At 37.1% G+C, this 26,567-nt stretch overlaps 1 protein-coding gene and 1 long non-coding RNA gene across 2 annotated transcripts in view; one reads left to right on the top strand and one right to left on the bottom strand.

Moving 5' to 3' along the window:
- The window catches only part of LOC124634442 (homeotic protein ultrabithorax), a 130,917-nt gene that overhangs the window by 71,957 nt on the left and 32,393 nt on the right, over positions 1-26,567 (bottom strand). The gene's annotated exons all lie outside the window — the stretch shown is intronic.
- LOC124634443 lies at positions 939-12,027 on the top strand. The gene is made up of 3 exons (XR_006984870.1): positions 939-1,435; positions 8,839-9,083; positions 11,909-12,027. It is a non-coding gene; the product is annotated as an uncharacterized LOC124634443 (long non-coding RNA).

Below are 26,567 nucleotides of genomic sequence, written 5' to 3'. Positions count from 1 at the left end.
ACTACCACCAGATAGTTGCATTTAAAATCAGGAAAGTATATTCTAGAAAGCGCTTAAGATGGAGATTTTTTTCGCCTTTTAAGCATTATTTTTGTTTACGTCTGCTTCGGAATAATATAGTGAGTAAAACGACTCTCGAAATTTGAACAGGTTTATCTGCATAAAAACTAGTTGGTAAGAAACTAGATATTTTTATTGCTAATGTCATAACTGTTCCATAATCTTCGGTTATGATAATATTTTTTTGCATTATTTAGAAAAAGAGAATACATTTAACTTAAATACTCTTTATGTCCATTCTAGAACATATTGACGAGCACATCATTATTCAGTACGCAGTTTTATCAGTTGCTACGTCAACAAAAACAAATCCCCGTTCAGTACAAAAAGCAACACATGTCACATGTTGTCGATATGCAAAGCGATTATGTATGAATTATGTAAAGTGCCAGGATCCAGCTGCCACTGGTACTAGCACAATGAACACTGAACATTGTCCCACAACGTGTACCCTTTTGTGTACAACTCGCCTTAACCTCCGATTAAGACGAAAATGGTATCTCATTTTAATGCACCAGATATTCTAGACTCCCGTTTACAATACCATACCCCATCTAATATTCAAATATCAACCAACAAATTACGTGTACTGCACGATGTTTTCATAAAACCAATTAATATGAACATCGGAACCCCCAGCGTTTAGAAATTTCATCTGGAATTTGAATTTTAATAATACATAACAATGGTCGTGTACCTATTCATACGTCACATCAATGCTTGTTTCCACGAGCTGTATGTTCGCAATTTACGTCTCTCCCGGGAGACGAAGAGTAATGGCAGTGTAGGGAGAAAAAGTAAAAAAATCGCTACGACTCGGTCGACAAGTTCAGCCAATTATAACTGACAAGCGGCGCAGGCGCGGCCGCTCGCTCAATTTCAAGCCTTCAAGCCACATACTTTAGTATTTACCTACGATACATGCCTTACTTGTTATTATTACTGCTGAAACAAAGAGGATACATTAATCCAATTACTATTTTAACGAAAATTTCAACGCAATCGTACAATTAATATTACAAATCCGATTCCAATTAAAAACTTATTGCTGACTGATTTCAAGCGGCCTGTTTACATTTCAACAGCCGTAATTTGTTGAAAAACAAAAATTCAAAGCGAAATTCCAAGTTCCACTTTTAAATTCTATTATCTGCCTTCTACCTTCATTACAGGTACGTTCGAAAAGTTAAAAAGTGACACGGAATGAATCATGGCGTGCGATCCCTAAGAAATATTACACCCAAGCTGGCACCATAAAGCAAACGGCGTGGCAGAGGCGATACAACGATAGCGACACTGCGAGAACCGACAGACACCACAGAACTCGCCTTTCTGGCCGCTACAGGGTGTTCTGCCTCACGCTTAACACCACTATGTAATTATAAACTCACACCCACTCAAACAACTAAACAATTACACCAAACGCTACAAAAAAGTTAAGATTAAAGACTCTAATTAAAAAGACAATGGCACGTAAAATATTTAATAGACAAAAATAACTGCTTTGGCAACCATGCAAGTTGCTGCTACCACAGTTTTCACATAATCAATTCAAAAAGCCTCGTTTTATGTACGAATGAACGTCTAAATAAGAGCGGCGCGAAACTTTTTGTGATAATATTTCTACAACTGTATAAAGTAAAATATAACTGTGCGGTAGTTATCGCGGGGTAATTACAGCGGCGTATTTTTCGTGAATGTAATCTTTAACGCGTCACGGAAAATGATAATAAACTTCTAATTAGTTCGATAAGAGCTTAATTGAGGGTTCGAAAATGCTTCACGAAAAGAGCCACCTGTGTGTGACTCCCACATATTTTACTCACCAACACAGGGACGTAATGAAGCAATTATATATCGATATTTTTATGCATAAAATACTTGGCGGATATCTGGTCGGGCCGCGTTGGAACGTTCAGAAATAAAACAAAGCGAGAGGTTATTGTTGGCGCGGGTAGGTGTGTGCCCGTCTCGGTTATCGAGCTTTTAACCCGACGCGCGACACGTCGCGACATCGACACGATTTATCGCCTCACTAGCCCACTACTCATTCGTATTTCCCCGACAGAATAAATTTCGAATAAACAGCCGAAATGATTGAACACGAAGCGCTTCGGCTTTTGTCTGCTGGCCGTGGTTCGGGGCGGTCAGCGTGACTTATGCCGACCGGACCAAATGCACTGCTGAATGAGCGAATCTACTTCTCGATAGCCATTATTGACAGTCCTGTAAAGTATGAAGTACCTATGTTTTGCACGATTTATGCATTGTACCGCGTCACCAGTTTTCCTAACAGCTCATTCAGATAGGAGTGGTTCCCACAAATTATTATTTTTAATCAAATTCAGGAGTCCACTTGCTTATTACTTGCTTAGCTATTTTGGTGGGTTTTATTTAACAACAATTTCCTCATATATCCTGGCCTAGTAACATTTATTTCTGAACCCGAATCAGTCACTGTTCGTTGGCGCGATAACAAGTTAGATAATGTGTAATCTCTCTCTGGATGAAGACGTTGACTGAAAGGTTTACGCGTATCACTACGTCAGTCCGCTTTCAGTTATCTAGAATAAGGTCTTTTATTTCTTCTATAATATATTTAACAACGATATAAATAAGTACAGAGACAGGCAGTATTAATGAAACTGACAGAGTGACGAATATAGGACCACCTGCACACATTCTTTTTAATTACTGCAAGTGCTATGTCACTACCGAATTTTTCCCTGATTATTGCAAAACCAAAATACTTGATAAGCAATCGAAATTAATAAGGAGCATTGCTTAAAAGAACTGATAGCATGGAACCTAGATTTTGTCCCACATATGGCCAAAACAATCACCAATATCAGCTACTAGAACAAACGACAATACATCACAAACAAATGAATGGCCCAAAAAAAGGTAACCCTAAACTGCCCAACGCCTAATTCTTTAAAATAAACAAAAGTGCAGCAGTGTGTTGGCCGAGTTTGTTCAACTCTAGTGCCGGGTTAACTCGTTGCCGCCGATTTATGTGAAGAAGTTTCAGCTCACGACTTCTTCGCGACACTTGCTTCCTTTCCAAGCGCGATTGTTTCTTTCCAAAGAATTTTCTTTCTTTTTAATTATGCTCTAGTAGGTATACCTGGTGGAAAGTTTATTTGGTGAACTTTGTTTCTTGGGTGGTTATGTTTTTGGGCTTTGGGATTATCTTTCAGAAAAAATAAAATAATATGTGAACTATGTACTAAAGTGAATATTTGTAATTTTGACATATTTTTGATACTTGGATATAATGGAAGAATGGAATGCCAGAAAAGGCTGAATGAAAACTAAGAGCAGGTTTTCACTGTATCACGCCCCCACAAAATGGCGAAATATTTATGTTCTACATTACATAAATATGGCTTTTTACTACTCTAACGACTCTTAACAAATACACGCTAAATTTTGACGAAACATAAACTTGCTACTTATATATGGCGTGAAAACTCTGTATTAGTGTTTCAAAATCATGTCTGTAAACATCAAAGCGTTGAAATAGTTATTTTTAAATGTGTTATTGTTATAAAACAACCATTTTATGACTTAATTAAGCGTAATATTTATATCGCTTCTGCAAAAGTTAACGGTCTAAATCTATATTTCTTAGAAACAACGGCCATTTTCACGGAATTTTCACAGTATACTTACATTTGAATTGAGCTTTAATCGTAACAAGTCAGTAAATAACAGTCTAATTTACACATTTCAGTGGAGATTATTATAAATTGCTGGATATTTATTTAGGAGCTTGGCAACTTCACTAGATACAAGCAGACTCAAACGAGCACTAAATTAACAAAAATAAGACGTGATACCAAATTCTTGTGTGAAAGAGTAAATGTTAGAGGTCTAAAATGGCGGGCAACACAACTTTGTTGTTCCTTTATTTATGCGCAGTGCAGGGCAGCGTTAAGATACTTATACGTGTATGGTGTCGAGTGCGGCTGTCGGACACTCGTGTCAGCGAGCTGACAATTAGCTGGGCGACATCTGACGACATAGGGCGCGGTCGTGAGCCACGACAGCCACACCACTCTCACATAAACCTCAATTCTGCTTATCTGCTAAGTAATAGAATTCTTTGTTCAACGCCTTTTTAACATCAGTATCTATTATGTTTCTATAGATTTATGCATGTCTCCTAAATTCTCTACCGAACAGGTATCGCAAATCTTTCTGCAATATGTTACATTTAATCGACGTTATAGGGTCATTGTGATTCAGGAACAACTACTGTAAGCGCCCATAAAACCATAAAAGCTACGAGAAAAACACCAAAAAGTTCCAAATTCTATCAAAATTCGTAGGTATACCACACTTCCATTCATTCTGTTCGCTGATAAGATGGGCCGAATAGTGGCTGGACATTTATCTTTAAGATTAATGAGCCAATTTTCTTAGTTGGCTATAAAAAGAATCGGTAGGCCGACCTCGAAAGCCATCAGGACCACTTACGGGTTAACATTCGGCAACGTGAACTATGTATTCCTTTGCAAAAATATAAATGACTCAAACACGTATAAATTATTCAGATTCAAACAATTATTCTAGTCGTAAATTATGTGGCAGTCGATAGTGCGGTGACTCAAGTATTCTCTAGTAATCACTTGCGTTTTCATTACTAAAATATTGTGACCGCCTTCAGTAAAAAAATGCAACGAGAAATAAACAAAGTTTGTTTTGGCCATGAATAAACTTATCTTATTAACTGTGCTGATGAGTAATCACGTTCTCATAAATATGTAAATTAACGTCTGTTTTTTGCGTCGCAAAAAATTAAAACGCGTAAAAATGTATGAAAAAGCCTTCGTACTTTAGGGACCGAGCTGCCAATAAATAAAAATGGAAAATTTAAATTCAAAATAACAATTATAAGGACAAAATTCTTCCCCTATCCCTTGGGTGGTATGTAAGGAAACAAATTGGATTAAAGTGTCAAAGGTGAAATAAAAAACGCGCATATACTTCTGCGATGTCTGTGCAACGTCATCGGTCTCGAGTGTGGCTTTACAATATTATATGCTACGGGAAATTCATATTTTATTCCAAGTAAATATTAAACAATATGGCCGAAAATTGGGTAAACAGTGTTTTTTTAACATCTGTAACTGTGACACCAGCCGTAATCGTATTTGCATTTAAAACGGTAAGTAAACATAGAGTATTTTGTGAATGGACGCGCCCGCGTTTATGACTCGTTTTATGACCTGTTAAGCGTAAGGATCTCTCGTAAAAAAAATTGTTTGATGGCTACTTTCTAGTCGTTTTTATCTTTTAGATGCTGTTTTTTGTCATAAAATTAAACCTCCGAGAAATTACATAAATCGCGGCGCTTTAAACATGTTTAAATAAATTAATTCCATAAATTTTTCACTTGTTGAAAATATTTTGTAATCTTTATTGATTTAAGCTGCTGGGACCTGATTTGAATTTGTGAATAACATAACAAACATAACTGTGCATTATTTGGCTACAGATTCTATGATAAAAGTTTAAAATCATTGATAAGTCTCTCTATGCTCACAAAATATATGTACAACCGGCCGCTTTGTTTTCGCCCACATAAATCGGCCGTGTACCGCGCGCTAACTTATTTTTGTTCGGAGGTACGCGCGATAGATGGATCCAATTCCAAATTATGTCTATCTTGGGAATTAACGGTGGGACGGGGATTCCAGTTTACCCAAAAAAAGTGCGGCAAGAGGGTGTGTGAAGTGGGGGGGATGGAAGGGGAACGGATGGAAGTTATTTTGGAATTATGATTCCGGATGCGTCCTGCGAGCGCCGCGTGTTTCACGCCTCGTTTCGTGTAATATCTGCCGGTTGCAACCGTTTACGTTGCATTTGAACGCAATAACGTACATGCGGATAAAGCTGCGTCTATGACTCAATACTATTTAAATAAATTCTTTGACACACGGTGGTCGAGAATAAACCGTCTTTATGCACGTTTTAATTGGCATTTTTACCCATTTGAAGTGTGAAATAAACAGATAACTGCCGCCTTGACATGCAATGACCCACTACGTTAATGCAGCGTACTATCTACTTCATAAAAAAATATTTAAATTAAGAGTCTCAATTTTAACCCTCACAACGCACACCCAATTTTAAAATGTACACCACAAATTCCGGACCTAATCCAATTCGCGTTTGGGCCGAAATTAAAACGTCTGGCCAAAAATGCGGGACGTGTGTTTTAATGGGGTGTCACCAGGGTTCTTAAGTATTCCACCGGCCCACCCTATAATACCCAGTCTCCTTAGTCTGGCACGTCCTCCCCTTGATATATTAGTCCCAGTTCGTCGTACATAATTTTGTAGAGGGTGGTACCTCCTTTACTCCCCCCGTTGCGAGTGAACCGACCGATCCTCACAATACCAAGGTTTTGTTTATTGGCGTATAATAAGTGTAAAATCGTAATTAGGTACGTCAGTCAACTGAAGCAACTGGATAAATGTTTTGAATTGACGCTCTCCAGAATTATTTTCTTAAATGTGGTCCGAATGGCCCGCAGTTGGAATTGTAGGGTTAGTGCAGACGCTTATTGCTTTAACTGCCTATAAAGGCATACTTTTTATCGTATTGCCTATAATAAGCTTAAGTGTCTATAAAGATATAGTAATGTTCAATATTAATAACGATCATAATTTATGTCAGGTTTTTTAATATCGGAAAATCATTAATTATATAAAAATGTGTTTTATAAGGTGCATAGTTGATAGGATGAGCAGAACGTTGTGTTGGTGACGTTGCAAACAGTTGAATGTGCGTAGTGTACAACGTTGTAGGGTACTGCAAGGGTAATTTACTGCGTTACCAGTTGTCCTACGTACTACATGGCGCCATTTGCATCTGTCATTTTGGCTATTATTACTGTCATGATTAGTACATTTTCTAAAGTAAAATGCATCATACATATTTTTACGAAAGTTGAATAACATAAGCCGATATGAAATTCACTTGGCTTCAAAGAAACATTCCATTGTGAGCCGGTTTATTTATCTGCACTCAACAGCTTCTAACGGAAAGATATATTTTGTCGATAGAATCTTTCGAGTCAGCTGTCATTTCCTTTCTGTAAACATTTTCAAATGTGGGAGATTTTTGAGATAATTGTATTTAAACAATGAAGAGATAACAATTTTGCTAAGTACGTAAAAAAGTCGTTCTCAATTTGTATGGCAGAGAGAATGTTCTGTGGTAAAAAACTAAATTGCATGCGTGGTCCATTCTAAATAACTGAGCGCAAAAACTGCATAGTACCCTAAATAAATAACCATAGTAGGCATCTTCACCTCAGGCCTAATACACAACAAATATGTAGTAGCTATGTGGCCCACGCACGGTATTGCACAGTGTGGTAAAACTTAATTACAGAGACACAGGAGAGTCGTCAATCTACTGCGGTCACGTGTTCTTCAGTATTGAGTTAGGTGCACAGTGTTCCAACATCCAATAACGCTGGAAAGAATTAGGGGCGCTACAAAATATTGACTGACAAATGAAAATTAATGTTCTATTGAGAATTTATGAACCAATAAGCCTAATTTTTCGAAGTGGTAATTGAATTAAATTGCGAACAAATACAGGAGTTTTTGCTCGTTTTATAAAAGAGAATACCGAAAATAATTTATTTAAACGCGAAAACAACATAGAACCACAATATAAAAACTTTGAAACAATTATGAAGTTTCGGTAATTTTGTTGTGTTAGTAAAGTGAGTCGAAGTAACTTTCTCGGCACACAATGGGCGCCACATATTAGACGCAGTATTATATTAGTCCATTAGTTAAATTAAGTAAGATTTCTCACCCTATCTTCGCAAGTTATTTATCATACGTGTATCTGCATTAGGGAGTGCAATACATTGTGGTTTAGACATTTAATTTTGTGCTGAACATAAATCTACATTTTGCTAATGTGCATGACGTTAGGAGTAATTGAGATGAGTTAAATCGAAATATTGAGATTCATGATTTGTTAGACGCTTGTGGATAAATGTTAGATGTATTTAAGTTTATACAAGCCATTGTTGTTTACTTTATGAATAAGTTTCTAAGGAATAAACTAGATTCATAATAAAGATAATAAAGAAATTCAAGTACCATTTTACTTCAGGGCGTGTCAAGGGGAGTGGTATTATTCACTTTTTACCTAGGCATTTACTTATACAGAATTGCTTTGAATTTTTTGTCTATTTTCAATTTCAAAACGACCACTTTCCATTTATCTTTTTAATATTTTTTTCTTCACTAATTATTTGAAATCATATAAATACAATTCTATAGTATTGAGTCATTAGAAAACAATATGGCTAAGTACTAGATCACAGCCCACGCGCCTTCGCCAAGTCCTAGATAGTTTATAGCGACCCTACACAGTACAAAATAATACAGATAATAGTTCGTGATACTTTGCTGTAAATATCATTTGAAATAGAATGTATGTACGTCTATGTTAGATTGTTAGACCCCATAAGTTTAGGAAGAGATAAAAATGTCAAATCTATTTTAATAATTTAGAATAAGAATAAATGTATCATTATGAGATTTATATAGTTGTTATTATTTATTACTTATCAACATTTTTTGGCAAGACAAAATGATTTATCAAAGGTCTTCTTAATTAAAGACGTACTAGTGTAGAATTAATATAGAAGCAAACTGGAGTCAGTAAAACTGTCCTTATAGAACATTAAACATCTTCAGCTTGTTTATATTTGTCTAACTTGTTTACATTGCATTGCAGCTTAACATGGAGATACTTCTATTAAAGACGACGATGTGGGCAGAACAATGAACTAACAACCAAAATAATGGATGAAATGACTATTGCGCTACACAGAAAAATGGATCCAGAGCGCAAGCATTCAAAGTTGAAAATAGAGCAACAAGCCTCGGGGCGGGCAAAGAACTAATGTTGGATGGCATGATGAAATGTGACAGTTCATTATGCGGAAGATAACGGACGCTACAGCATACAGGGAACAGTGAGTACGTATGTTATACGCACCTACTCTTTAGGCGGAGTCGAGTGAGAAACGTGTTTTCTTGGAGCATGCGTGCATAAACCATCCAGGCATCCGATTAAATTATTTAACGTCTTTATTCCCCCGTGGTGCACGCAGGTTGCATGCCGGCACGCGGATGTTAAGATACATGGACTTAGCGTGTAGGCTACCTAATCTATATAAAGTCCTACTTTAATACGTGCATATAGTCCTTGTTTTATGTATTGTAAATCGATGCCTGACGCTTTTATTTCAATTTGAAATTTAATTCTATATATCTAAGAAAAGGTTCCTGAGATAGATGATTTCGTACAAAGTTTTCCTGATATATTTCCATACAAACATTTGCTCGTACGCGCAATAACTCCTTCGGTCTTTTGAATTCATCGTAATCGGGGAAAAATGGCGCACAGCCAGCTGTCAGTAGATTTAATGTTGTCTACGAAACAGGATTTCGACAAAAATGTTGTAGGCAGAGTTTTAGTTGGAATAAATCATTCTTTAACAATGCTATAAATATTAGCAGATTTTTTAATGCATAATGTTTTTATAATAAAATTTTTGTAGAACTACGCCCGCAATGTTTTGAAGTTATTATATTCACAAGAAGGTCCTACGAGAGACTTCCGTAAACGATTTGTTGACCTTGTCGATTGGGGTCTAGCTCTCGGAACAAAACCGGAATATTAGGAAGGTCACATCAAGCCGTTTAAATCGTAGCCAAGGGCCATTCGAACATTTCCAACGCTTGTTACAGTGATTAATTCAATAATTATTCCAGACTCAGTTATAAAGTTACTGAATATTAGCCCAGTAGCTAAATTGAACACAAATCTGATAAATTAGTTGAACTGATTAAAATTTATACTTAGCTTCGTGAATATTTAGAATGGTTCAGAGGCAATAAAGCATCACCAGGCATTACATTTAAGGCTTTAACTGTAGTATATTATTTAATATTAAAGATCTTAAGGTAAACGGGCGAAGTGCCTGCATTTCCGCGATAAGGCGCCCCGCCTCCTCATCCCCCGGTTTTTGAGGGGAGGTAGACTTAAGAGGCGGCCATACTTCAAATTGCGTTTAACTTAGATAGCTAGTTTGATACATTGCCCCCATTATTGCATATCAAAGGGCTCTGATAAAATTGTGGCGATGATAAAGTCTGAGCTTTTTTATTGGGGTCCCTGATCTACATAGTTTAGATAAGGTACCGAGGAAAGCCGCATTGACTCCACTTTAGATTCATACCTGAAACAATAGGAAAACATTTGTTAGACATATGAATTGTTACTTCAACAATAATTTAATAGGTAGTAATTTTGCAATGAACTTCGTTGTATGTTATCATAAAAATCATAATCAAGCGCAATCACATCCATTGTATCAGTTATTCATAATACGGGAAAAACCAACAATGCGGAAATGATAACTCATATGTAGTACCAATCTGATCGAAAGTCATCTGGCCGTCAACTCATAAAATGACACAAAAAATCTCATATCAGACGAAAATTTGATTACAATAAATAATGTACTGTACGCGAATTCGTAAATGAAGTATCACATGAAACACACACACGCATAAACCACGCACTGAACGAATTGCAAACTCAGCTCTACATCACTAGCACGTAGACGCAAACATAGCGGCGGGAATATAACATCGATTCTATACTCGATACCATATCGATAGATACGTATCGATAGCGGCAATAGATACTATTGTCACAGTTCAATTTAACAACGTACGCTCCAAGATTCCCTCGGATATCGCAAAGTCAGTCGAACTGAAGTTTTCGTGATTCGAATTTGACTTTTGCAGACTTATTTATTTGGAGATAGTGCATGAGATTTATCGTATATAAAATAACTTTTATATGTACAAACGTGACTTCTTTTGTGTCTATGTTTTATGTTTAAGGTAATGTAAATAGGGTATAGGCTTTCAACATCTAGCTCCCTACTAACTCATTCTAGTCCTTCCCAGCCCGCTGAGAGATCCAAAGGATAGATTATCGCCAGCTAATAATTCTCTCACGATTCAAAACTCACAATAGCCCGAAGCGAAACTGTATCGCTACAGATAGATTAAACATCGGAGCCCAAATGAACGCACGATAATTTATCGGAGCAACCCCCGTGTGTATTAGCTGTATCCGACTAATTCCGGCTTTCGATATTCGGCGCTCGGTCGCGATTCGATATTTACGATCGAACGAGTCGCATTAGACTGTCCGCCCGTAGGTAAATTAGCACAGATGCTCGCCACTGTTACAGTGATTCATTCCAAATTGGCTTTTCAGCGGGGAAAAAACGGACCGAGCCAGCCACTGCGGTAGACGCTATCTAGGGACTGCAGCTAAATAGCTTTTAAAAGAGTTTGCATTTTCCTTTCGAGCTTCGAATGGACCCGAACAGCTGTCGTTCAACTCGTCTTCCAATTTTCTTGTCGGTTCTACAAACTCATTACTCGTTTATGAATTGATTGTGTGAACGTAAAGATTTGTAATCTCGAACAAACAAAAAGTCGCACATATAATGAAAAACCTTACATGATAAAAACGCACTAAATAAAGGCGATTTGCAATTAAACGTGGTGTAATGTGAAGGCTGGCCAAGATCGTTGGTAGCGGCAACGCCTTGCGATTCGTATCGGCCCGGAAAGGGCCGCCTTAACGCGTGCTAGACTACCCGATAAAGTATTACAGCGAAATTGTATGAGTTATATTGTGCGAAGTGCTTGTTTAAAATCGTACTGGTAATTTTATACGCTGAACGGTGCTAATGAAGGATGTTATTTGGTTGCAGATTGCAGTGAAGAGGGGAGTGGTCGCGATGTCGACCCGCGTTTTGAGTTAAAATACGGCGTTGTACGAATTAAACGCGTCATGTGGAAATGGAAAAGTTTTATACACAAGGTAGAGTGACACTAAAAATGTGCAGTTATATGCGTAGGCTCTGCTAATTATGAACGTCATGAAGAGAGTTACCTTCGATGATATAGTTCTGAAGTTTATTCACTTTATTGTTTGGTAACCAACATTAAACATCCATCAACAACCGAAATGCATTCATAGCTTACTTTTAATGAACTGCAAACGATAGTCAGTGAAATACGCAAATGTAACATTTCCCAATAATGAACCGGCGATATTACCTTTAGTATAAATAATCCATGCCAAAGGGTGGCTCCGATGCGATGCTACTGCAAATCAACCCCCACTACACCCCCCCCCACCGCGGGCTGTCGACGATAAATAAAATTCACGTTTTAACAATAAAATGCATTTTCCGCAAATGCTCCCAGTGAATTATTGTCCGGGCTTTACGAGCTTAAAATTATATGGGCACGTGAAATTTTCGATCTCGATAATGCATGGCCAGTGTACCGCCAACACTATTTTCGGTCGATACAATGGACGCGATTTTTAAATTACCGACCACTTACATCGATCAGTTTAATTTAATAAAATGCATTTGGTGCAATACAATTTTGTTTAGTGCTCCTTACAGGAACTTTCGGAATAGGTAGTATATTAGATGATACGTGTGGTGCAGGAGGGTTGCATTATTTTGTGCATTTTTCCATTTACAGAAATAAACCAATGCTCCTTGCATCCCTCAACATATCTTACCCCAAAATTACACGTCACGTAGCAACCATAAAAATACGTATAAAACATTTCCCGATGGAGAAAAAATACAATGTTTTATTTGCAACAAAAATACATCACACGACCGCTTGATGGAGAACCAATAGCGAGTGTCCCTCCGGCACAGATGGCGACACGGACGCGGAGATAGCAGAAAAATATGAATTGTAGCTTTCGATATTTGTCACTTGAATTACAACTCCCAGCGGACACCCAGAATGGCGGGACTACTCGCACCTCGTTTGCTGAATGATCTATTTTTTTTCACTGGATTTCGGCCAGTGACTCCCGGATAAAATGGCGGTTCAATCACTCGTTGAGTAATGCGATTCACGTGCTAGTACTACTAACGGTCGATGATGCATCCAATTTTCAAACTCGACACATAACAGCCAAATAAAGCTCACAGATTTAAATCGATAAAAAAAACAATAGACTCTTAATAAAATCTAATGTAGTGTAAGGCCATAATGGATTGCGTTACACATAAAGTAAGATTGGAGTGGTCAGTTTCTTTGACGGTCAGCCTTAATACGACAGAATCTTGAATCATGATCCCCAACAAAATGTCCCGATGCTATTACATCTTGCCACCGTGCGGGAGCAATAAGTAAACAAAACTCGTAATAACGGCCAGTCACGCCAAGGAAACCAATTTGGGAGGTATTTGTAAATGTCAAATATGTTTGTGCGCACCTATTTATTGCGAGCATCCCTCACGTACGAGTAAATAACGGAGACACTGCGATAAAGTGAAAAGAGATACCCAAAAACTGCAGTGAGCTACGCCTTAACTGCTTAACCAAGGTTAGCCAATATGGCCCTTAAGTACCTTGGTGGAAAGTTGAAATTGCATCGAAAAATCATAGTCCTAAGCCATTTGGTGTTAAGGTTCCTGCGTATACAAGTGGAAAACTCAGTGCGCCACGTGCGAATGATTCATGTTCGTCCCTTAATTAAAGAAGATTTTAATTGTATCGGATGTCTGTGAAAGCGAAAATAATGCACTCCTAAATTGGGGTTGGAATTTGGAAATTTATTTTTGTTAGCCCACCGAAGTATTGCTTTGCGTGTTTTACTTTGATACCGATTTTTGGACGTTGGAGTTTTACCAGCTTTGCCTGGTAAACTTTTTCGACCAAACGAATGGGACACGGGAAAAACGTACGCTAGATATGCAGTTTGAAATACAGGGAGCAATTCTAGAGCTACCGCTCTGATCAATCTAATTTACGTTGGTACTGTTCCATGTTTGCTTAACTGCAGGCAATCAACAATTTCGTCTTACCAAACACCCTTAAATTCAGTAAATTCATTTTGCGTATATAAAGTCAAGCTGCCGCCGACTTAAAATATCTTTCTTAATTACAAAAGCCTTTGTTGAACGTATCTGATCTATGTAAGCAGTCGGGGCGAATGTTTTAAATAGCAACCCAACAAATAGGTTCCGGTTGAGCGAAATAAGCAAAACTCCTTAATGAAAGAATATCTGAAGGGTTGCCACTGTTTGGAAATTAAATGAACGGAAAACAATGTTCAAGAGATAAGGATGGGCATTAAGTAATTAAGAGAGAATGTTCACACTGTATAGGAGGCATGATGTATTTAGAAATGCACTTATGAACGAATTTAACTTTAAAGAAAATTTCAACTTTGCGGTTTTGTGAACGGTTTTACCGTTCACAAATATATTCCGCCTAGATAATAATTTGTACACAAATGTCCACTATGTTGTATGACAGGGAACAGTCGATGTTCCCGACCATAAAACGATGACGGAAGCAGTGTAACGGCCCTGTAAGCTTGCCGCGTACTTCATTTGGTGAACAATGGAAAGGCCCCGTCCCACAGGCCCGCAGCGACACTGGATAAATTGACTCGGGCTTTAACTCGCGCCCGCCCGCGGAAAATTGGGGAAAATCGATTTAAATATCTTAAATGTGATGGCTTATCTCGATCGTAGGAGTTAACCCGTGCTCACTGCAGCGCTGCTATTGACATTTGTGTAAAAATACCTTTTCAATGAGAAATTCACAGGTACTTCTAGCCTTTGTGTCGATGAAAATTATTTTTGAATTTAAAATGCTTTAAGTAGGTATATTGAAATGTATTCACTGTAAATAAATAATTTAAAGCGAAATACTTTTAACACTGATACATTTGATTAATTAAGTGCGAAATCGGGGCAAGATACGGTTTTAAAAGTAAGACTCGAATAATCAAGAAATGCCAATTAAGAAATGTAGCCCCTTTGAAAGGCGAAATCTAGATAGCTGGCCGGTCGGTCCAACTGAACCGGGGCCTGATGTATCTCGGCTTGCACGCGAAGTTAAGTAATTCTTAGTAGTCAAATGTGAATAATATAAACTGTAAATAAATCAGGTTATATGTACACGTGGAGAAAATACTTGTTACGCTTTAAAAACAACTCAGTGGCACATAAATCGTGCGGCCCATTTTGTAAGGCCCGAAGACCTCAAAGCAAAGTAAGCCTCCCGCTTAATTCAATCTAATAGAATCACCTCGGATTGCTTTCCGATATTTACTGTTTGATTTTTCCCCTCGTGTCGAGATTTGGGACGTTTACCCAAAAGAGGCGTGTACTGCCACGGTAATGGCCGGTAGGGTCGTTGGATACATAACCTTTATAATTAACAATACGCCCTACACTCTATGAGGTGAGAGTTGATTATTTTACGAGTTCCGCTTTTTCTTCCCTCTCTTCGTTGTATTTTCGTAAGCACTTGAGTGGATTCATTACTTTTATTGTAGCTTTGCTGCTGCCGGTCTTGGTATTTTATTAATACTTAAAAGAATTGAGAGAAGAAAGAAAGCAATATATGTATACTGTACAAAACAACAGGGTGTGTACAGGCATAAGTTTTATTTATAAAATACGACTAAATTGCCTTAGGCAATACAAGTGGAAAAACAAATCAAATTATAATTCAACTGCGTAGCACAAGTTTATTGAATTGATCATGCGCAAATATTTATCGATGGGGACGTAACAAGATAGGGTCAGAATTTATTGAAAACCAAGAGCAGTGGCATACATAGGTAAGTAACTTACATAAATTGACATCGGCAGCAATCAGACAAATTGGCTCCATCCAAACCCCTCGCTAACCGAATTAATCTGATACGTAGGTTTTCTTAGACAAAACCACTTAGATGGAGAAATATTGAGGGCACAGAGAGGGAACAGGAATAGCCGCTGATGCGAACTGTATTATTTATTGTAGTTTCGCGAGACCAAGCAAAAAAATAGTGAGCTAATGAATTCATACCAAAATATACGTACCGAATGAAAGGAATGGGGGAAGAATATATCGACATTCTTTGACCATTTTTGCAACAAGCAACGCGACAACGGTTTCATCGCATCTTTTTGTGTACATTATTTCATTTAAAAATTCACTTCAGTAAACTTTTTGTTCAAATAAATACATCTGTATCGCCCCTTAACATATGTGTAGGTACGTGAATAAATATTCAACAAATCCACCTTTAAATAAACAGTATGGGGGAAATGTTTTGCCTCATTCTGAGCAAACGATGCTTAAGATATTTATTAGGGGATGAATTGAGTTTTTAGATATTGCAACGAATTTTTATCTCACTTTTGCGCAACATAAATACAGCCACGATTTGTCCGTTCATCCTGAAGATTGTTGTGTCAGCGTTTTGTGTTATTACGTTTATTAACTTTTCTTTTGTAAAAGTTCCTAGTAACTGTAACTGCGAGTGGTGGCAAGAATCCGTGACTTGCATAGAAGTAGACAAATTAACGGATTGACTTTGAATAAAACCAGCAATTACAAAACTTACGTACAATAACAAACCGAACCAATGTGAATTCGAGTTTCGGATAAAATGTTTCAAATCATCCGTATCTCCCCTACCCTTGTACGCAACATTAATAACATCTGCTCAAGACGTTTAAATCCTACTTCTGTAGGAAAAACTGATTATCTAATTAGAAGAAAGCCTCCGCAAGAGTCTTCTAACTGAGGGCTAATCACAAATTAATGAGGGCTTGTACCAGGGTGTCGCGGCGCGATGATAATTCCCCGCCCCGCTGCGTTAAGAACCTCATCAATTATGGCGAAGCCACCCCCAGCGGCCTGAACCTTGCACCCCTTCGTGATCTAGTCACTATGGCCATCTATGTTATGGGCGCTAAGTTTAACACCATGGAAAATATATGCTATTTATAGATAGACAGGGAAACACAAAGTATGTTCATTGTTCAAGTTGTCTGCACTCACTTCATTACAGAATTCTTTCATGTATGAAGCTGGGATTTTTTCAGTGCATACTTTTCGAAATAGGGAAGCGTAATCATCGGACCTTATTTCCTTAGTTCATTAAATATGATAAATATTATTACAAACTACCAGTAGTTAGTTAAACGATGATAATGAAAAACTAAACACATTACTCTTACATAAAAAGCTGTGAGATACATTATTACACTGTTTAATTTATTAGTATAATTTCATTGAAGTAAAAGCCAACCCTTGCAATAATTAATGGCCGTTAGACAGTTGTTGTACCGACACCAAATGCTTCCGTACCGAAACCACACTTGATTTGTTGTTCCGTCCGCTCAGGAGTTACTAGCACCAGCCAATGTTTGAAACACTCTAAGCCACCATATGCTACGGGTTCACACCCGAACTAGTTAAATTTAGAATAATTTATGCCATCGCCACTCAACATTGACACTTAAATATATTGATAAAAAATATAATATTTACAGCCGATGTTTTAAGTTAGACATATTGCGTTATCACATGCAACGTTATTCCAGTATAATTGATAGTGCTTTATGTGAACACAGATATCGCAAACAACAGGTTTTATTTAGCAGACTACAATTTGAATGGGATCACCCTAAACGGAGCTCTTGTTGTTATGCCATGAATATAAATCGTGATAAATTCCTCGCGAGACGGAGGGGGTCGGGGGAGGCGGCGCAGCCTCAAGGGCTTTTTTCTTAAAAATAACTTTTGTCAGAGTAATTCGGAGGAGTCCTGGGATTTATGGAAAGGTGGTGTCACCCCGGTAATTAGTTTTTAACTAGTTCTGATAAGGGTCCGCAGTGCTTTATGCGCCCTCTGTAATAAGTTTAAACTAATGCTCGGATTTCTGGGATGAATTAAATTCGTAACAGCTGCGGTCAAAAAACAAACAACGTCATATAGAAATGTTTTGCTCAAAAACTTTCGTCAAAACAAAAGCGTCCCAAGCAATTGTTCTGACATGTCACAATATTTTTATTGTTACCATATTTTGCACGTTTGCGGCCCGTCATGCCGCTGGAATATGGGTATGATTTACGAACTAAAACAAGAAGAAAAAAAAAGAAAGTTCTTCCACGAAACTTCTTTTATTCTCGGAGAAAGTTGCGTAAAAAACTGGAGGCGCTTAGAAAAAAGCAATTTTCTAGCTCAGGTGTGTGAGATGTTCTTTATCTAACTTTGCATCCGAACCGCTTTGTTTATGACGGCATATTTTTTCGAAGTTTTGAACATTTTATTACGTTGTACCGTGAACTGGTACTTTGTACCTTTTAAAAGGCCGCCAACGGTAGAACAATTGTTGTTTTGTAAACTATCTTTCTTAAAAAACTACAACCGCTACCTGTAGCGGTATGAACAAAAAGCATTGCTCCATATCACCGTTACGTGGAGCTTTGATACAACAAAACAAGTTTGTACAATCTGTAACAAAAGTTTAAATAATAAGCCCGAGAAAGCCACATCGCCTTTTTAATGGACACGGAAAATATAATTTGAAATACTCTTTATAGCTCCCATAATGTAGCCAAGTGGGCCAAAAAATGGTTGTCACCGTCTGGCGTAGTACATTAGCATGAAGAGTGTGAGGCAAGGAGGCTTTATCAGGAGGGCCTTTCCTGAGGGAGGGCCAAATAATGCGATATTGCTCGTTTGTGCGAGGCCCTATTTATCTATTAAAAAACGCAAGATTTACGGGCCAGTATAGGAAACTTTAGGAAGTTTTTATGTTGTTCCGCCGCTCTCTGAGCTAATATAAGAGATTGATGCGTGTTATTTTAGCTTTGTTTGGGTGTATATTAGCTAGTTATTTTGACGTTTACTGATGTTTTCATTGCATTATTTTGGTCATAAAAATCTTAGTGTTCTCTTTGAACATTTGACTATTTGTTTACTATCATAATATTGGGAATTATCTTACAAATTGAGATAGTGTTTGGACGTCAAGGTTTCGCTCTATGACCTACATTAACTGGGAGTTATGTATCCGCGGGTAGATAGCGCGAGTTCCTGATCTGCGACGTTTATATTGCTTCGCGAAGATTCGTATACAGTATCATCTTGTTCGGTCACGAGTTGCGAAGTAAATGAATAATAAATTGGAATATTGAATAAAGTGAGCTACCGCATTGGCCTAACGAGGTATTTGCACGTATCTCGAGATAGCTAAGTTTGAGTGGCGTGTTATTTTAGGTCGGGTGTACACAGAGTCGTGACTCTCGTGACTGAGCCCAGATCTGACAACGCGAGGTTGTGTAACACGTCTTTATGAAACGAGAAATGGAGCTGTTTTTAATTAAGGCAATATTTTATATCTTATAAATGCTAATAAAATGCCTAGGCATTCAAATTGAAACCTTTCAATAAACACTTAACTGTCTTCGAAAAGGTATTTTTTATTATAAAATAAAACGGTCAATATCTAATAAATAATTGTGATAAAATAACCTATCCTCCAGACAGAGTGATAAATTATGTAACGTAACTATTGCAAACGATAGAGTTGGTTGTAACCCTTTATCTAATATATTATCTAACTGATATCTATTAGATTTATTACTTCACCATGCTTCATGAAGAGGAACCGTTGAGTTACTGCGTACCTATGTTACATATATAGACACTTACTCATTTATATACTTTTGATGTAGGAAACGCACTGTGCTACAGATAGTTTCTATATGAGCTCATAAAAAGCGTAGGTATTCTTCTATGAAACGAACTATTTTAATGGAGCAAAAATTGTATAAATACCTAATTACTCCGATCTTCTATCAAAATCATTTGTTAGCTCAAATAAGGTACAGAAGGTTAGTAAATTAGTCGACAATGGTTCTCTTATTCTGGCTTTTATTTTGGTATGCAAATATTAGTTACCTACATACCTTATTTTATCTCTAAAGACTCGAAATTTTGTCTACCATTTCAGAGACGTCCCATAACATCGCGACATATAGGTACTTTTAACAGAACAAATAATTCAACCAAAAAGGTCAGTTAATAGAGTAACAAACAGACAAACATCAATACATACACTACACACATGATGTATGTTTATTATCAGTGGGAATATTGGCTGGAAACACAGTGCTAAATTCGCGACCGACACCCGATAGTGCGGTATTATCTGCTATTATTTGTCACTGAGTGAACAATACCACCGCCATACCTATTTGCTATCTTACAGCAATTTGTCAACAATTATAATATAATGGTGTGCGAAAAAGTTAATTATGCAACTTAATTGCGGGGTCAAATGTTCATGAAAGTGGTTTTGATATTAATGAGTGGTTACTATGTTTTATGGTTGTTATACAATAGACTATTTACTTGACACTTATTTACATGTATATTTTTGTACCTATTTATTTTGCTGTTATGTGACGAAAGTTAAATTCGTTTTTTTTTTTTGGTGAAAAAATTACATGTAAAAGATATCGACGCCGTCACAATATTTGTCCAAAATATTCAATTAAATTAACCTAGTCACGTTACAGCACTATATGTAAATAAACCGGCCAAGTGCGAGTCGGACTCGCGCACCGAGGGTTCCGTACAAATCCTGGTTAGATAAAAAGTGAGTCTCGCGCCAACCGTTCAGTTTAGAACAATCATAGTTATGGTAATTTCGTGAGAGTCAAAATAGCTAATATTTTTTATTTTATAATATAACTAAAATAGTAGGCCAGTACCTTGTAAAAGTTATTTTATTAAAGTTATTTATATACAACATTTTATAGTCATCATTCAGAAATCTGATTGAAAATAACTAATTATGTCTTAAAGGTCATTGGGCATATCTGACCCGCTTTGTAAAAAGTGGCGGACATGAATCAAAGTAGTTTTAAATCGTGGAGAATGGTATGACGTTTCTTTGAATGTCCAGGATCGTTTGAAAAATATAATAGACAAGCAGTTTCAGAGGATTTTACAGGTTGCAATGCTAGTTTTTATTGTTAAAGACTTTTCATAAAGAAAGGATCTGGAAACCCTGAGTAATCGAGGGCAACTCTTGAATATTGTAGTCACGCATCGAGTCAAAACCAGACATGTGAGTGTATTTTTGAGGGTACTTGTAAACAGTGAAGGTTTGGAGCTGATTTGATTATGGAGACTACAGAGAGTCGAGGGAACTCCTGAACGGTATGTTGCAACTACCACGTGTTTGGGCTTATTTTATTCGTATTGGCGAAGACTTTCCACATAGATAGGTTTAACTGCCATTGTGGGATCGATAGCAAAGATCAGATATAGTTATGGGAACTCCTTTACAATTTATAACGTAACCTTGTGTTGGAGCTTATTTTATTTTAGGTGATGAGAATTCACTACTAATGGGATCTATTATTTTTTTAAACATGCATAGAGTTCTCTCGACTTTCTCACGTCTCCATCATCAGGTAAGCTCTAAACTTTCACTGTTTGATAGTATCACCAGACATACATCTGAGAATCAAGTTTTAATCCTATGCATGCCTACAATTTTTTATAGTTGCCCTCGATTTCTCAGGATTTCCATCATCAGATCCTGACCTGATGACAATGGAAATAAACGGCGAGTATACTCTTTCACTACAAAGAAATGATTTCTCAAATCCGTCAAATTTGGTCGTTTAAATTCCCCATTGAAATGAGGAAAATATTTGATGTTTACACCTGATTTTCTCTAGATTCTCACGGTTCACATAGATGCGACTAATGCCATAGTAAATCAGAGCCTTTATCATTATACTGTGCTATATTTCGTTCGTATCCGCCGTGGGTATGGTTTTCATACTAAGGTGCCCAATGACCTTTGAATGATTTAAAATTTTTCATAGTTTAGTGGCAATTATATTTAAGAAGTGTTTGATATGAATTTCAACTTTAATATCTCTACGCGTTCATGTAAAAAAGGGTAGTTAGTAAGTTTATAATTATTAAAAAAATATTTTATGTCGTGTAAGCAAAAATAATATTTTAATATTTTATGTAACTTCAAATTAATCATTTTCGCAATTTTTCCTTTATCTGTACTATATAACGCTGCTTCGTGGCGAATTTCAAGATTCTGAGTTCACGGGAAGTACCTTGTAGGTTTTGATTTCCTAGCGTGTGACAGAAATTCGTCTAAGGTGTCGGTATAACTGCTGTATCTTTTGATCGCGTTAACTTAGAAGTTTGTTTTTTTCACTGCCTAAAGGGACAATAGACTTAGGTATTTGGTATAAATTTCAATTTGATACCTTTATTCGTTCGTGAGAAATAAGGTAGTAAGTTTCATTTTATTAAAATATATTTTTTTATATTATATAACTAAAAAAATGAGATTTTCGTAATTTTTCCTATATTTGCATTATATGACAATACTTCATGCCAAATTTCAAGACTCTGAGTTTACGGGAAGTACCCTGTAGGTTTTGATTCCTTTGCGAGTGTCGAGAATTTGTTGAAAATATCGACATAATCGGTTGTATCTTTTGATTGGCTTGGCTTAGAAGCTTGATATTTTCACAGCTTAAAGGGACAACAGACCTGAGCATTTCATGTGAATTTCATCTTGATACGTCCACGCGTTCTTGAGATAAAGGGTCTTGACAGACAGACAGACAGACAGACAGACAGACAGACAGACAGACAGACAGACGGACAACAAAGTGATCCTATAAGGGTTCCGTTTTTTCCTTTTGAGGTACGGAACCCTAAAAAATACAAAAACAATACTTTCTAAGCCTTGATCGGTACCAAAAAGTCTACTCCCAAAGAATATGTATCTAAACCAGCCACGCTCTAAAACAAAAAAAAAATAAAACACCTTCTAAAATTCCAAATTCAAAATTAAAACGTTCTAAACCAAAAACGCTTAGTAAACGCAGCATAGTTTATATCAGCTGACAGATGTTACACTTAGTGAGAGCTACTGTACCCCGACGGGAACCTAATAAATAATAACACTGTGAGTTAAGACCACCTAGCGAGGAAACTGAGCTTGTTTACGGCACTACCCTACCAGTATTGTGGCCACCTACGCTATATATTTTGCTTAGCAAATTACTCGCCTCGCTCAGGGTGTCTAATAACCCTTTAATGAAGGAAGAGCTCTGATGTTTAATGTTGTTTCTGCTTTATTAGGGAGATTTTTGCCGAGGTAATTGCTGGTTTGTAAGTTGAGTTGGCAATTTTAAGGTTAAATTGTGTTTTCATAGTGGTGTTTTACATTAAAATATTGTATTTATGTTGTTGTGAAGCTGTTATGTTAACAGGCTAGTAATGAAAGCTTTATGTAGGAACTTCTCGGTTCTTCGAATATTTGAAGCGGGAATTAATGAGGATTATACAGCGTGACTAAATTGACAATACAATAAATTATCCACGTGAAAGAACACCTCGGTTTCCACTAAAAAATCATTCGAATTATTTTTTATCATTCATACCGTATCCACAGACATACTATATAACTTACAATTTTATTCTACAGACAGCGTAGTATAGTATTGTGTATTACCTGCAACAAAAAAACGAACACGTTATGAAACAGCAGTTACTAACAGTCTAATACAAACGCAAAAACACAAATCGCTATTTCACCATACGCCATAATAACATGCTCTACCACCGATTACTTGACATGAATTAAACGAATCTTCGTCTCAAACCTAATAGTAAACGCCCCTTTAATAATATAATAGAAGATAATTATCACATTTAAATAATGTAACGCAAATTAATTCAAGCTAGAGCACGCGACTCGGCCACTCCATTCACAAAACTGAAGAACTGTCCGTAATAGCTCATTTGAATACAATCTAGATAGTTATCGGCGCATAGACAACACTAGAACATTGTTATTATGTAGTTCAGTGAGTCTGAACGACCATACACACGAACACTCAATTATATTAATGCATTAGGACACTTAATTCTCGGCTATAGACGTCTAATGGTCATGACAGTTTGAATGCGTGCTACGTCATTAGCGGCATTCCGGTGTGGACTTACGAAATGGGGTCAAGGAGACCTAAAAACGGACTCATTCTACTGAAATAAAAACATTTAATGCCAACAATTAAAAAAAGAACTCTTTTGAATACCTTAAAATGGAAATTTATTAAAAACCGTATTTTAACAGTGAATAACAATAACATTATACATTTATATTGTAGTAGGTATGTGAGCGTCACGCACACATAAAGTTCGAACTTTGGCACACTACCATAAATCAAGGGGCGTTATACGCCATGTTTCACGAGCCCCATCCTTCTCTTTCGCTCTATAACCATTCTTTATATCGCTGTCCCGTTCTGGCATGAAGCAGGAGCTCTGAGGGGTCCAGGGGAGGGGGCAGATGTCTAGTCGTGACGTATTACTCGGCTGGCGGTCGGTCGGGTCAGTCGTTAGTTAGTAACGTTAAGTTAAATTGCTTAATTTTGTGCTTTAACAGACTCAAAAAAAATATGAATGGACTTATTATTATAATGTAATTTAACTGCACACTTTGAGAGGGCGGAAACATCGACTAATGAAGTACCTGATAGGAATATCGATATCGACATGAGCGCTAATTACTTACAAACCACGCCACATTATAATGTATGCCGAGTAGGTTCCAATGCAAATCGCAAGTTCGATTCTAGAATAGACAATGCGACCAGAAGTTTATAGGACCACCCACACATCTGCAATGCATGTGTTTGATATGTAGCACGATTCCAATTTATTGGAAAAATATGAAAATAGAAATTTCTTCGTTAGAATTGCATTGTAGACGTTGGAACTTGGAATAATGTTGTTTTATTTGTCTCAGAATGTTCTGAATTGTAAAAACGATTGCTTTCTAAAGTAAACATACACAGTGAAAACCAGTATTAGATAGATTTAGTGCCAATAAGATTTATAATGCCTACACATCTGAGACATATATCACGCCAGATCTCTACGATAGATTTGTGTTGTCCAGGCTAATACGTGATCGGAATACTAGTGATGCGCTTAAACAACAATTTCACATAGGTAACATATCTTCAGTTTGTATTACTTATGATAAGTAGATACAAACACATTGTTTGATTAAATGTGTGGTCACTTATGAATTTATAACATGTTCTTAGGAACAATAAACGTCACGTAAAATTGTGGAAACAAACTTAAGATTTTAAGAGGTTTCTAAGTCAGCCAAGTGGGGTTGTTTATTTTGTGTAGTATGCATATCTGGACGACACCTCTCCTGTTGATCGAATGTACATCGGCTTTATTGCTATGTTCTTATTTGTATCGACTAATTCGTCGGCCGTTAAAAGTATCGCAGCCTTGTTGGACATTTCATTGGTCGGTAATAAATATGGCGTTATCTCTTGATATCGACCGCGGGCCGCACTTCGCTCCACGCGACCTACCCCCCGCTCTAATGAATTACACAATGAACTCTCATCTAAATACAGAAAAAAGCTTTTAAAGGCACATATCAAAAATGCCCACAAAAGCCTACTAAGACAGGACTCACAGATTTATAGCACTCCCTTTGTTAAATCACGTAATCTCCACGTGGAGCCGCGATATAAATGGAGGTAAATGAAAATAAATGTAGTTCCTCATTCTGCTGCTTGCCTATTTACATTGTGCCCAAACATAAATCTGGCTCTGTTTAATGGTAATCTATTTTAAAAATTACCTGTTAAATCACATCAGGACAGATAACACATTGTTTGGGGTATGTGGTATAGAAAAAATGTTTGTCGGCCGATGCGGCCACAGATTTGTTGCCTTCAGGGTGGCATTTACATCATCGGTCCGCCCATATATTATGTGGCACACGGCTCGGAATACATTAAACAGGTACCCAATATTGATCCCGAAAAATATTTTAAACAACCCTTTATAATTATGTGTATTTAGAAACGGTTTATGTGCGTTTATGACAAATATTCCAGCGTCTTAAATCATTATGATATCGCTAGTGCGTGGGCGAGTATCGAATTTAAATTAATGATTATTTATCGGCCATGTTTCGGACATCGATACGTGGCGTCCGCACGGATCGTGTCGGGTCGGGCCATAGGGCCATTTTCGGCAGTTTCCGGGTATCTATTCTGTAGCTATGTCTGTCCAACTAATTTATATGCATGACGAGCTCTATTGCTGACTATGTTACAACAAAATCCGAAGACTTGATGATATAATACATATTTATTTAAATTTTAGTAAGAAGCCCAGTATTCAAAGACGTTCACACGTACCTACGAACGAAAGTATTGAATTAATGAAATTCCTTAAAGCAGCAGTCAACGCTACAGATTGCGAGACTAGTTTATAAAACAACAGAAACGATACAGCACAAATAATAAAAATAATAATTAGTGATGCGACTTCCCGCGGTCTCGACGACCCACGTCGTAAGTTTCGCCTACATACGCGCGAGGCGTCATGCTAATGCAATAAGAAATAAAAGGTGAAAAAAAGAACTGGCCCGAAGCGATATTTCACCGACAGATCTGGCCGAAAGATGTTGATGCAGGGAATGTGTGACAGCAAAGC

The sequence above is a fragment of the Helicoverpa zea genome, chromosome 11 (assembly GCF_022581195.2).
Source record: "Helicoverpa zea isolate HzStark_Cry1AcR chromosome 11, ilHelZeax1.1, whole genome shotgun sequence".
Taxonomy (NCBI): domain Eukaryota; kingdom Metazoa; phylum Arthropoda; class Insecta; order Lepidoptera; family Noctuidae; genus Helicoverpa; species Helicoverpa zea.
This window is presented reverse-complemented; position numbering and strand designations above follow the sequence as displayed.